Genomic DNA, 12,739 nt, shown 5'->3' with positions numbered 1-12,739 from the left:
TTAACAAGGTCTGAAATCAGTTGTCAGTTGGTCCCACCCAAGGTTTCACAGATATTTTACAATGATAATCAGTCTATTAAGGGTGGAGGATCTTAACGGCATAAATTAACTGAGTTCAAATTCCAGTCACAAGTTATTTGAATTTAACTTTTCTGTTCTTTATTTTCTTTATCTGTAAATAGGCATAAACATTGTTTCTACTTAGTATTAGAATTCTTATATAGATTATATATGACAATGCATGTAAAACATTAAAAGCAATATTTAAGAATTAGCAAATATTCAATGACTGGCTAACACTCTTATACTAGAAAGAAGATTGTGAAGAATAAAGGAAAAGCACAGAAAAGAAAAGAAGACAATCAGCAAGCTCTCAATAACAGCTTATTTAAGTTTTAACAAAGAAAAAAGAGGCAACAAGGGAACAGAATTAGAGCAAGAAAGCTTATAAAAATAGTGAAAACAAGGGTCCTCTGACCCTTCAAGTCAGCTTTGAATTCTAGCTCTAAAAATCTTATTTCTCTCCCTCTATGGCCCTCATATATAGCTTTTCCCCTGGATAATCAGCAACCTCAGAGGCAGCAGAAGACAAGAGCCAGAATCTGACCAATGGTCACAAGAACTGGGCCCCTGGCAGGATAAAGATAACATCTTGAGCTAAATTATGTTTCAGTTCCTGAGCCATAAAATGAAAAATGCCCCTTGGCTACATTCCCATGAGACCAGATAGAGGGATGCCAGAGAAGACCTCAGCTGTCCTCAAGACCTAAAAAACAAATGATTTATTACCCTTACCTCACCTCCAACCAATCAGCTCCCAACATAACTCTGAAATCCTATCCCATGGTGTTTTACGATTTTCCCCAATATACACAATCAGAGATTCCATAGAGCATAAGCTCTCCTGTACTCCAGAATGGCCCATTCTCTAATAAACCTTTCTATACTGAAGACTCCTGCTCTGGCATTTGTTTTAGTTAGTGCATGCAGACAGATTCAAACACTGGAGTTCAAAAACAATAGGACAAACGATCTCATATTGCCAGAGTAAATTTGCACAGCATCATCTGACAGACTGAAAAACTGAGAGAAAAAAAACAATAGTCTTGTACTCTGGATTACATACTTCTACAATAGTACGCATACCCCTAGCCTGAAACACATCATTGTCTGGAGGAAAGACATAGGAAATGAAGTCATATAAAGAAGAAAATGAAACAGGAAATTATTTTCAGATACTATATTTATTATTCACTTTTTTTTTTTTTTTTAGGTGAGAGGAGGGGATATAGTGAGGCAAACTCCCTTATGCACCAGACAGGAATCCACCCGGCAACCCCCATATAAGGCCATGGTCAAATCCATAGAGCTATTTTTAGCACCCGAGGCTGATCTGCTGGGACCAACTGAGCTATCCTCAGCGCAGAGGCCAAAGCTCAAACCAATAGAGCCACTCGCTACCAGAGAGGAAGAGGGCAAGAAGGGGGAGAGGGAGGGTGAGAGAAGCAGATGGTAGCTTCTCCTGTGTACCCTGACAGGAAATCAAACCAGGGAGGTCCATTGCCTGGTCTGATGTTCTATCCACTGAGCTACCAGCCAAGCCCACTTTTTTTTTTAATAGTATAGTGATACAAAATTTGCTGGGGTGTAAAGAAGGGTTAACTATAAAAGGATAGGGGGAAAAAATCCTTGCCAATATGAAAAAGAATTTATCACATAAATTAATTTTAAAAATCTATTTTAGCGTTATTATTAACTTTTTAAAATCACTTCACCATAGTATTCATAGAATCTTCAGGTATTATAGTATCCATACATGTCAAAATAACAGATCACAGAGAACGGGTAGAAGTTAAAGCTGCACAGCTTCATAAGCTTTTCTAATGCCTCAAAATTGCATGACAATTAAATATTTTATATTGTTAAAAAAATGTTTGACTTAGTAGCGGTAAGATGGTTCCCTAAAACTTGACTAATCTGTCTAAAGTAAGAATTTTCAAATATTAGGTTAAAAATATTCTTCTTCCACCCTAGCACACTGGAAAAGAGACTAAAAAAAAAAAAGCAAATTAACTAAAAGTATTTATTTAAGAGGTGGAATGGATAGCAATTACAAAAAGGCTGCCCTGCTCAAAATACTGTGTGCCCTGGCTGGGAATCAAACCCGGGACTCCTGCATACCAGGCCAACGCTCTACCACTGAGCCAACCGACCAGGGCCTAGGAATATCCTTGTTGATCAAGCTACCCAAAAGAAAATTATTTGGAGCAACCATGACAGATCAAGCAATTCAGTCTCATACTGTTCATCACCAGAACACTGCAGCCCTGTGTAAACAGTTTCAACTTTCTTGGGAAGCAGCATGGCAGATTGGGAAATCCTGTCCAAGGGGTCCTATACTACAATCTGCCCCTTCACGTGGAATTAACCCTCAAGGACCCCTACCAGAACAACTTTGGTAAATGGATGTTACTCATATACCTTCATTTGGCAAACAGTCCTATGTCCACGTTACAGTGGATACTTATTCTGGATTTATAGTAACCTCTGTCAGAATAGGAGAGGCTGCTAAGCATGTTATAGCTCATTGTCTGTATGCATTTTTCTATTATTGGATTTCCTAAACTGGTTAAACTGACAATGCTCCTGCATATGGAGCAAAAGCATTTACTGTATTTTGTCATTCTTACAATCTTTAAAGTTAAGGTATTATTAAAGTGTACCCAGCAAATATTTTAAGGCCAATTAAAAAAAATTTAAAAGGGGGGATTCATATCCTGGAACTCCTATGGGTCTATCACATCATGCTTTTACTTAAAATTTTTTTTTAAATTTCTTTTGAATGCTGATGAACAGGAGATGTCAAATCTTTTTCTCCTGCAAACTACTACCTTCTTTATTTGATCCAACTAATAACACTGATTTGTCTTTTTCCAAATAGCTCCAGATTTATGGAATAGATTTATTTATATAGGCAGATGAGGATCCTCAAACCCCTCAACGAGATCTGAGAATGGCCTTTAAGATATCAAGAGACAGAAAAAAGCCCAATAGAGATCAGGGGAACTACCAGCTTTTAGGATATGCCCTTAAAGGCTCCAATGCCCCAAAGGGGTCTCATAGGATGTCATCTGGGTCCTGCTTCAATATTGGAAAGAAAGGTCATTGAGCTAAAGCCTGCCAGACTTACATGCCTCTGCTGTGAGGAAACAGGGACACTGGAAGGTAGGTTTCCCCCTCACTCCTCTAAGGGAGGGTTCAGTCTCTTCCAGCCCTGCTCCACCCACCTATGACCTAACCTTGCCCAAAATGCTGGGGTTTGCCACTGAAGGCTGAAGGTGCTCAGGGCCGTCGGCCCCATCTATGACACTGTGGACGAGCCTGGGGTATTTCTTCCAAGAAGCAGGTAAACTGATCTCATTTGCACAAGGGCCACTTAACTATGTCTTGCCTGAATAGTCAGGTTTTTTATTCTTCCCTCGAAGATCTCTGTTGTGGGTGTTGATAGTCCTATTTTCTGCTGCTTTGTTTAATATATAGTGTTTTCTTTATTCCTCCTACCTCAATGCCCCACTCATATTTCAGGCTGGGACCTACTCCTAATTTAGAGCTCTCTTTCCCCCTTTTGCCAACTTCTATTATGAATCTACCTTTGCCACCCAGCTTAGTGTATCACAAGGTTCTCTTTACCAAGCCATAGTCACAGAGCTCCAGGGAAAAGCAACCTGGTCTCACCTCTCCAGGCAGAGGAGAACAGAAGCTCCATATCCACACATGCTGCAGATAGCTTTTCCAGTCTACCTGAATCATTACCAGCTAGAAGCAGTGGTCATTGGGACTTGGACATGAGCTGCAAAGTATAGAATTGTGACAATTCCAGTGCCATGCGGAATTTTTCTGGATGTGGACTTTTCCTGGACTCCTGCTCCTTGTGACAGCTCCTAACAGACTGAACTGGGGTTGGGTTGCATTTTTCAGGGATTTGTCATGGTGTTGGGGCCAACTTGGACTTGGTGAACATGTTAAGGACACTACTCTTTCATGGATTCTTGCTGTATTGGCCAAGAGTTTGTTTAAAGGCTTTAATCACTGTAAAAAAAAATAGAAGACTGGATAAAGAAGATGTGGCATATATACACCAAGGTGTACTATTCAACCATAAGAAATGATGAGATCAGATCACTTACAACAAAATGGTGGGATCCTGATAACATTTTACGGAGTGAAATAAGTAAATCAGAAAAAAACAAGAACTGCAGGATTCCATACATTGGTGGGACATAAAAACGAGACTAAATGACATGGACAAGAATGTGGTGGTTATGGGGGGGGGGGGAGGGAGAGGGGGAGGGGCACAAAGAAAACTAGATAGAAGGTGAGGGAGGACAATCTCACTTTGGGTGATGGGTATGCAACAGAATGGAATGACAGGATAACCTGGACATGTTTTCTTTGAATATATGTATCTTGATTTATTGATGTCACCCCATTAAAATAAAAATTTATTTATAAAAACAAAACAAAAAACCTGACTCTGAACTTCAGTTTTATTTTCTGTAAAATGAGTAATAGTAATATTCTCTGACTCAAGGCCTGTTGTCATAGGGGTTAAATTAATTGCCATACAATACTTAGAATACTTGTTGGCTGCACATCAGTCCTCTTGAAGTATTCCCTATTGGTATTCCTGTTATTCTTCACTTTAAGATTTATGGGAACAAATGTTTGACAATCTAAAGGTTAAAAAAAAGATGATACAAACATTTTGGGTGTCAGTACAATGTTGCTCAGAGCTAAACATTTCAATATATTAGCTAACACAATATGTGTTCTAATCTCAAAGACTTGACTTGAAACAACTATTTGGAAAAGACTCCGTTGAAACAGCACTACAGGAATTATTTTGGCACCAGGAAGACGCGGCTCCGGGGACTGGGACTGCGTGGGCTGGAGGCGCAGTCACAGGACAGCGGCACCGCGGGGTCCCGGCAGCAGCGGCCGGCGCCCCCGCCCGGACTCACCACGCCGCCTCTGCAGCCCCTGACGGCCATGCGCACGAAAGGGAGGCGTGGGGGGCGGCCCAGACGCAAGCGGTCCCGCCTGGGGACCATGAAAACCCCTCACAAGCTGCGGCCTCGTGAAAAGAAACCTGACTGAACAGCGGGGAGCAGGTGCCGCTCGGCGGATTCCCGGCCCTGCGACGCCAAAGCCGACGTTTTCCATTTCCTGCCGCCTGCCCCGCAGCCGGGCGCGGGCGAGGAGCCCAGAAGCCTCCGCCCGGGCTCAGAGGTGTGGAGACCTCTCGGTCTCTCCGGCTGGGGAGCAGCAGCCGCTCCAACGCCGAGTTTCTTGTCAGAGAGAAATATAAACTGGTATGAAAATCGGTGCTGGCTCCTTCGGAGACGTTTATCTGGCAAACAACATCACCAATGGCGAAAAAGTGGCCGCGAAGCTGGGGTGTCAGCGGCACGCATCCCCAGTTGCGGCTGATAGCAGAGTCTGTAAGACTCTTCAGGGTAGGGTGGGCATCCCCCGCAAATGGTGGTAATGGCCAGGAAGCGACCTTCCAGCCTGGAAGACCTCTTTAGTTTCTATCCAAGAAGGTTCACCATGAAAACTGTACTTATGTTAGCTGACCAGAGGACCAGTAGAATTGAATCTACGCAGATAAAGAATTTTATACACAGAGACATTAAACCAGATAACTTCCTAATGGGCATTGGGTGTCACTGTAATGTTATTCTGTTGCTTTTGGCTTGGCCTGAAGTGCAGGGACAACAGGACAAGGCAACACATACCACACAGAGAAGATAAAAATCTCACTGGCATCGCCGGATATGCTAGCTTCAATGCAAATCTTGGTATTGAACAGAGTCGTTTAGATGACATGGAATCATTAGGATATATTTTGATAGATTTTAGCAGAACCAGCCTGACATGGCAAGCACTAATGGCTGCAACTAAGAAAGGAAAATATGAAAAGATCAGTGCAAAGATGTCCATTTCTGTTGAAGTTTTATGTATGGGGCTTGTTTCCTGCAGAATTCACCATATAAGCTTTTGTCAACTGCACTTTGAGGAAGCCTGGGATTACATGTATCTGAGGCAGTTATTCCGCATTCTTTTCAGGATCCTGAACCAACAGTGTGACTACACATTTGATTGGACAGTGTTAAAACAGAAAGCAGAGCAGCAGGCAGCCTCTTCAAATGGGCAGGGGCAGCAGGCCCAAATCCCACAGGTTTCTAAGCTGAATTGAGGAACAAGAGCAGTGCAGATGATAGGAGCAGCATTTGTTTCTCCTCAAATATAAAAACTTTAGTTCCTGTGTACACTAGCCAGTGGTTGTGGACAACCATTTACTTGGTGTAAAGAACTTAATTTCAATATAAATTGACTCTGGACAGCCTTGGTGATGCTGTGTCCTGACTTGTAGCCGCTGTAATTTTGAATAGTAACTGAGATAGTGAAATATAATGTCCAGTTTTCTATTGCATTTTTTCAAGTGGAAAGAACTGAATGGTTGACACACATGAATTAGTGGAAAAATTGTGCATATGCCAAATTTCTGTTAAAAAGCTTTTACTTTGAACTATACTGCTTTGAGATCTCATTTCAGAACAGCATAAACAGTCTTCAGCCACAGTTGTGATGGTTTTAAAGGCACACAATTATGCATTCTTAGTGTTTATACATCCCTGGAGTTTGCAAGTTGTCCACTTCAGACATTCTGAAAATGGTTGGCTTTTTGTTTGCAAGCCAGCTGCTATGGTAGCAACCAGAGATCCCAGTGTTGGAGCATATGAAAGACTGCCTCCTTACCTGTGCTAGAAATAACAGCATCAAAAGTGAAGACTTAAGGAAAATTTATTGACTACTAGATTGTCCTTAGGACTCTGCATTAACTCTGTGATGTTCTTGATATTTAAAAAAAAATGTCATAGAAATTTAGTTAACATCGTAAAACTGAACATGTACTTAGATAAGTGTAACCTCAAGAGACGTTTAGCCATTGTTATATATACCGTTCATTAAGTTTCATGTTGATTTCTTCTTTGTAGCTGGCTACTTTCATCTGGTTGAGTTCCTGTCAGCTCCTACTGTTTACTGCTGAATCTCCAAAATACTGTGCTGTGGTGGAGACAATGACAACTCAGAGATTACAAATCTGCCAATATCTTAATCTTAGACTTTTTGCCTCCAGATAAAATAAATTTCTGTAATTTAAGCTACTCAGCCTATAGAATTTTCTTATGCCCATCTTAGCAAACTAATACATATATAATATATATTATTATACATATATGTGTATATATTCATATGGATATGTATATAAACATGTACCAATTATATATAATATCTTAATATAGAATATACAAATATTCTATTTAAAGTTATATGTTAGTTTAAGTTGATAACATATCTATGTCTATATTATCTATACCTCTAAATGTTCCAACAGGGTGAATTCCCTTGGTAGAGATGATACTAAGGTCAATATAACTTATTTGCATAAGCAAGCAAATTTTTTTATATTTTTTATGTTTCTATATCTGAAAAAACTGTGGATTTTAAAAAATAGCATGCAGAGATCATTCTTTATGGATAGCTTTTGGGAATGTATAATTCTACTTTCCTATCAAGCAAATTGCCTTCTTTAGCCAAGAGCATTTTTAAAAGTGCTGACAACACACTTACATAATTGCCTGCAACATAACAACCTTAATGAGAAATTTCTATCTGTGTTTTGATCTTCCCACAGCATGATGGCTGCCTTTTTCCCAGTACTGTATCAGTCATTTGCTCATGTATGCTGATAACGGCATGCTGTCAACTTCCACACTGTTGGACCTATTATATTTGACATAACTGATCATGGGCCCTCACATTCTTATATAGCATATGTTATTGCCTTAAGGCTTTTGTTCACTCATGTAATATATAGTACCTTATTGTAAATATTGTCAAGCATTTTCCTATTCATTTTAAACATATTATTAAGACTCAGAGGATTTAATTCTTGAAAGGTGGCTCCAGAATTGTTGGCTTTAAGGTATATTTTAGTTGACATTGTTATGTTATTGTGTTGATGACATGTGATGTTATGTGATTTTATTTTCCATCTCTCACAAAGTAATTTAAAAGTAAAGTATCTGAGCCTGACCAGGCAGTGGTACAATGGATAGAGCGTTGGCCTGGGATGCTGAAGATCCTGGTTCAAAACTCCAAGGTCGCTGGCTTGAGTATGGGCTCATCCAGCTCAATCACGGGCTCACCAGCTTAAGTGCAGGCTCACCTGCTTGAGTGTGGTGTCGCAGGCTTGAACATGGGATCATAGACATGACCCATGGTCACTGTCTTCAGCCCAAAGGTCACTGGCTTGAAGCCCAGGGTCACTGACTTGAGCCCAAGGTTGCTGGCTTGAGCAAGGGGTCACTGGCTTGTCTGGAGCTCCCAGGTCAAGGTATATATGAGAAAGCAATCAATGAGCAACTATGGTACCACAACTACAAGTTGCTGCTTCTCATTTCTAACCCTTCTTGTTTGTCCCTCTCTCTCTCAAAACAACAACAACAACAAAAACCCCGTTAAGTATCTGAGTGTAATTTAGAAAGTGAAATTGTGAATGTCCATCCATCACTTGAATAGTGCCTTATAATTCTCACTTTCATATGAAATATATTTATTTCACAGCTATAAAGGCATTTTGATTCATATATTTAGTGACAGCAAGAAACTTCACTGGGCCCTGGCCGTTTGGCTCAGTGGTAGAGCGTCGGCCTGGCGTGCAGAAGTCCCGGGTTCGATTCCCAGCCAGGGCACACAGGAGAGGCGCCCATCTGCTTCTCCACCCTTCCCCCTCTCCTTCCTCTCTGTCTCTTCCCCTCCCGCAGCGAGGCTCCATTGGAGCAAAGATGGCCCGGGCGCTGGGGATGGCTCCTTGGCCTCTGCCCCAGGCTCTAGAGTGGCTCCGGTCATGACAGAGCGACGCCCTGGAGGGGCAGAGCATCGCCCCCTGGTGGGCAGAGCGTCACCCCCTGGTGGGCGTGCCGGGTGGATCCCGCTCGGGCGCATGCGGGAGTCTGTCTGACTGTCTATCCCCATTTCCAGCTTCAGGAAAATACAAAAAAAATAAATAAATAAAAAGAAACTTCACTGGATCCTACTATAGTTCAGGTTGAAAACATTTTGATACTTCTTTTAAAGGCTTACAAAAATGACATATTAAAATAACATATTTAGATATCATATATAGTAATAAATTAAAAATCAAAATGTATCTACCAGGTATTATGCTTTTTATACATAAAAAGTTACTGAAAGACTAAAGTTAGGTTATCCACGAATCTGAACTAGATGTCAGAATGAGGGTGTGAACCATGTCTGACGCCCAAATCCACTCTCTTACATACTATGCTATACCAACACAAAACTCTTACTAAAATAATTGTGAATGAATTCTAACTGGGTTCTGCTCCTGAAGAATTATTATTTTAAGATTGATGTTATTCAATAAACCAGGTGTTTCAAATATAAGGTCTGCTGGAAAGTTCTGTCCATTTTTGGAATAAAACAAAATACAAATTTTTCTTACCATCAATAAACTTTATTAAATAATATAATTGCCATTATTATTTATTAATGATTTCTTGCCAGTATGAGCATAATTTGTATATCCCATTTTTGAAAAATGTTTTATCTTTTGATGCAAAAAATTGAACCAGTGCTTGTTTGATATCTTCTTCATTTTTGAATTTTTTGCCCTTCAAAAAATTTTGTAAGGACAAAAACAAGTGATAGTCAGAGAGTGCTAAGTCCAGGGAATATGGTGGATTCAACAGACATGCTTCTGTAGCATTTCTTCCTTGTTGAAATTCGTAAAAATTACAGTAGCATAAATGAACTTTATCAGTAGCCATGGGTACACTATCGCTTCACACATAAGACTAACAAGAAACAACTTTGTTTTAGTTAATTTGCTATGTCGATATGTATACATTAAGTGATAAAAATAGAGAGGCACACATGAGCCAAATAAACATGTGCTTATGTGTCGAAACTTGTTGTGAAAGAAACGGACAGAACTTTCTGGTAGACCTTATAGTTATGTAAATTAGTGCAGCTGATTGATCATGTGATTAAAATTAAGCATTAAAATGGTTGGGTAGGCCCTGGCCGGTTGGCTCAGCGGTACAGCGTCGGCCTGGCGTGCGGGGGACCCGGGTTCGATTCCCGGCCAGGGCACACAGGAGAAGCGCCCATTTGCTTCTCCACCCCCACCCCCTCCTTCCTCTCTGTCTCTCTCTTCCCCTCTCGCAGCCAAGGCTCCATTGGAGCAAAGATGGCCCGGGCGCTGGGGATGGCTCCTTGGCCTCTGCCCCAGGCTCTAGAGTGGCTCTGGTCGCGGCAGAGCGACGCCCCTGGGGGGCAGAGCATCGCCCCCTGGTGGGCAGAGCGTCGCCCCTGGTGGGCGTGCCGGGTGGATCCCGCTTGGGCGCATGTCTGTCTCTCCCTGTTTCCAGCTTCAGGAAAAAAAAAAAAAAAAGGTTGGGTAAGCCCTATCATAATAAAAAAAATAGATATTTTATTTGATAGTAAAATTAATAATTGGTCCATGTACAAAAATAACATTAAAAAGTGAAAATAGAATGGAAGAGATAGTCTCATACATATATCCAATAAAAGACATCAATATATTTAGACTTATATAAAAAACTTCTACAAATCAGTAAGAAAAATACAGCCTAAAAAAGAAGTGGGTATCAGTCTTCTATAGGAACTTGGAAAAAGAGGATATTCAAGTGGACAATGGACATTTTAAAATGTACAAAACATCAGGAAATGCAAAATAGAAGCACAATAAAATAAGTGTTCACACTACTGAATTACTAAAAATAAAATGATTGAAAATAGGTATATATAAGGATGTAGAAGAATGTAATTAAGAATTTTTCTGAGTATAAAACCAGAAAGCAAAAACCTAATATGCTATTTACGAAGCTCATCTTTCAGACAAGGTGTGGTGTGGCTGAATATGTTAATACTTGAAAAAGCTTTCTCAATAAATTTTCACATATGAGAGTTCAAAATAGTGTAGGCCTGACCCAATAATTCTCAACACATGCCAATATTATCTCTACCTGTAACAGTTTTGAGTAACTGTGGAATAATCAACTTTAATTTGAATGTTTTTCTCTTACATGTTAAATTTTTCACCTAATGAGATTGATGTGACACTCAGAACATTTGCAATAATGACAGACAACAGCAATTTTACTGTACCAGCACCCTTTGTGGTATGAGTTAATCATCTAAGACAGTGTTTTTAACTTTTTTCTCCCTGTGGCTAGGAAGCGTGTAGAGAGTACACAGGTAAAATGAAATAGGGTGTGCAGATCTGGTTGTAAAAATAGTTTGGGGAGCATGTAAACCCTGGTAGCCTTTCCAGCTCCCTCAACAGGGATGATCGTAGCCACACAATGCTTAATTCTACCCTCCAGGTGATTGAGGGGAAATAATGTTTAATTGTCTGAATTACTAATACACTGAAACACTGACCTGTACCACTTTTTTCAAATATTGTTTCTTTAGGAGAAGAAAATTTTCCAGAACCTTCAGGAAAATTGTCTGCACATCTCAGCTAGTAAACACTTATCAAAGACACTATTCATCTTACAAAAAAAATAATTATAAATGAGAAGTTTCATCTCTATAACTTAAAAATAATGTTTACGGTTATCAAAATAAAACCACACAATTTATTACTTCTTTTTCAATTTTTGATCCTCAGTCTCTGATTCATAAATTTCCAGTTTGCCTATGCAAAGCCAGTTTCAGGCAACAAAAAAAGCATCAACCTGCTTCTGATTTTATGTGAGATTTTTGCAGCACCTGGCTTCAGCTTTGTCAGGCATATGTTAGGTATGTGCCTGAGCAGGTCGTTTGAACCCCACATCTTTATTTCTTCATCAAAAATGAGAGTTATGTTAAATGCCCTTCGCCAGATATAACTCCTGGAACCTGTGAAAGTTACCTAAAATAGCAGATCTGATTAAAGTAAAAATTCTGAAATGGAGCGATTACCCTGGATTATCTGAAAGGCCCTAAATGTAGTCACGGTGTCTTTATAAGAGGAAGATAGAGTGATATTTGATATAGAAGAGGAAAAGACAAGGTGACCATGGATGGATGGATGTAGCCACAAGCCAAGGAATGCCAGAGTTACAAGAAGCTAGAAGAGTCAAGAAAGAGCTTCTTCCCTGGAGCCTCTGGAGAGAGCATGGCCCTGTGACACTGTATTTTGGCCCAATAATACTGATTTCAGACTTCTGATCTCCAGAGAAAATTAATCTGTTTTTCAAAGCCACCAAGTTTGTGATAATTCATTACAGTAGCCATAAGAAATACCGGACATTTCCAGCTTTAAAACTCAGCATAGTCAGAACTCAAACATAGTCCTCTTTTCTCACTTGACATACTCAGCCCCACTGAGCCTATCCATCCTCATAGTTTTATATGCTTTCTGATTTCTGATGCCTCCCTGACTGATTTATCTGAGCTTCAGATTCACAAATTCAGTTGCAAGATTCATAGCTCCTTTTGAGTATTTAATAGCAACTGAAATTGAAACTGTGCAGAAAAGACTATACTTTTCTAGTTATACACTCCCTTTCTCAATTGTTCTTTTTCCAGTATTCTCTACCTTAGTAAATGGTGCCATCATCTACCAAGTTGTTCC

General features: G+C 40.0%; 1 pseudogene; it reads left to right on the top strand.

Annotated features, from left to right (window-relative positions):
* Positions 1–5,374: 5,374 nt before the first annotated feature.
* LOC136306603 (casein kinase I pseudogene) lies at positions 5,375–6,259 on the top strand (annotated as a pseudogene).
* Positions 6,260–12,739: the final 6,480 nt, after the last annotated feature.

This window comes from Saccopteryx bilineata, chromosome 5 (assembly GCF_036850765.1).
Source record: "Saccopteryx bilineata isolate mSacBil1 chromosome 5, mSacBil1_pri_phased_curated, whole genome shotgun sequence".
Lineage (NCBI taxonomy): Eukaryota > Metazoa > Chordata > Mammalia > Chiroptera > Emballonuridae > Saccopteryx > Saccopteryx bilineata.
The sequence above is the reverse complement of the archived record's forward strand: the minus strand, read 5'-3'. Positions and strand labels throughout refer to the sequence as shown.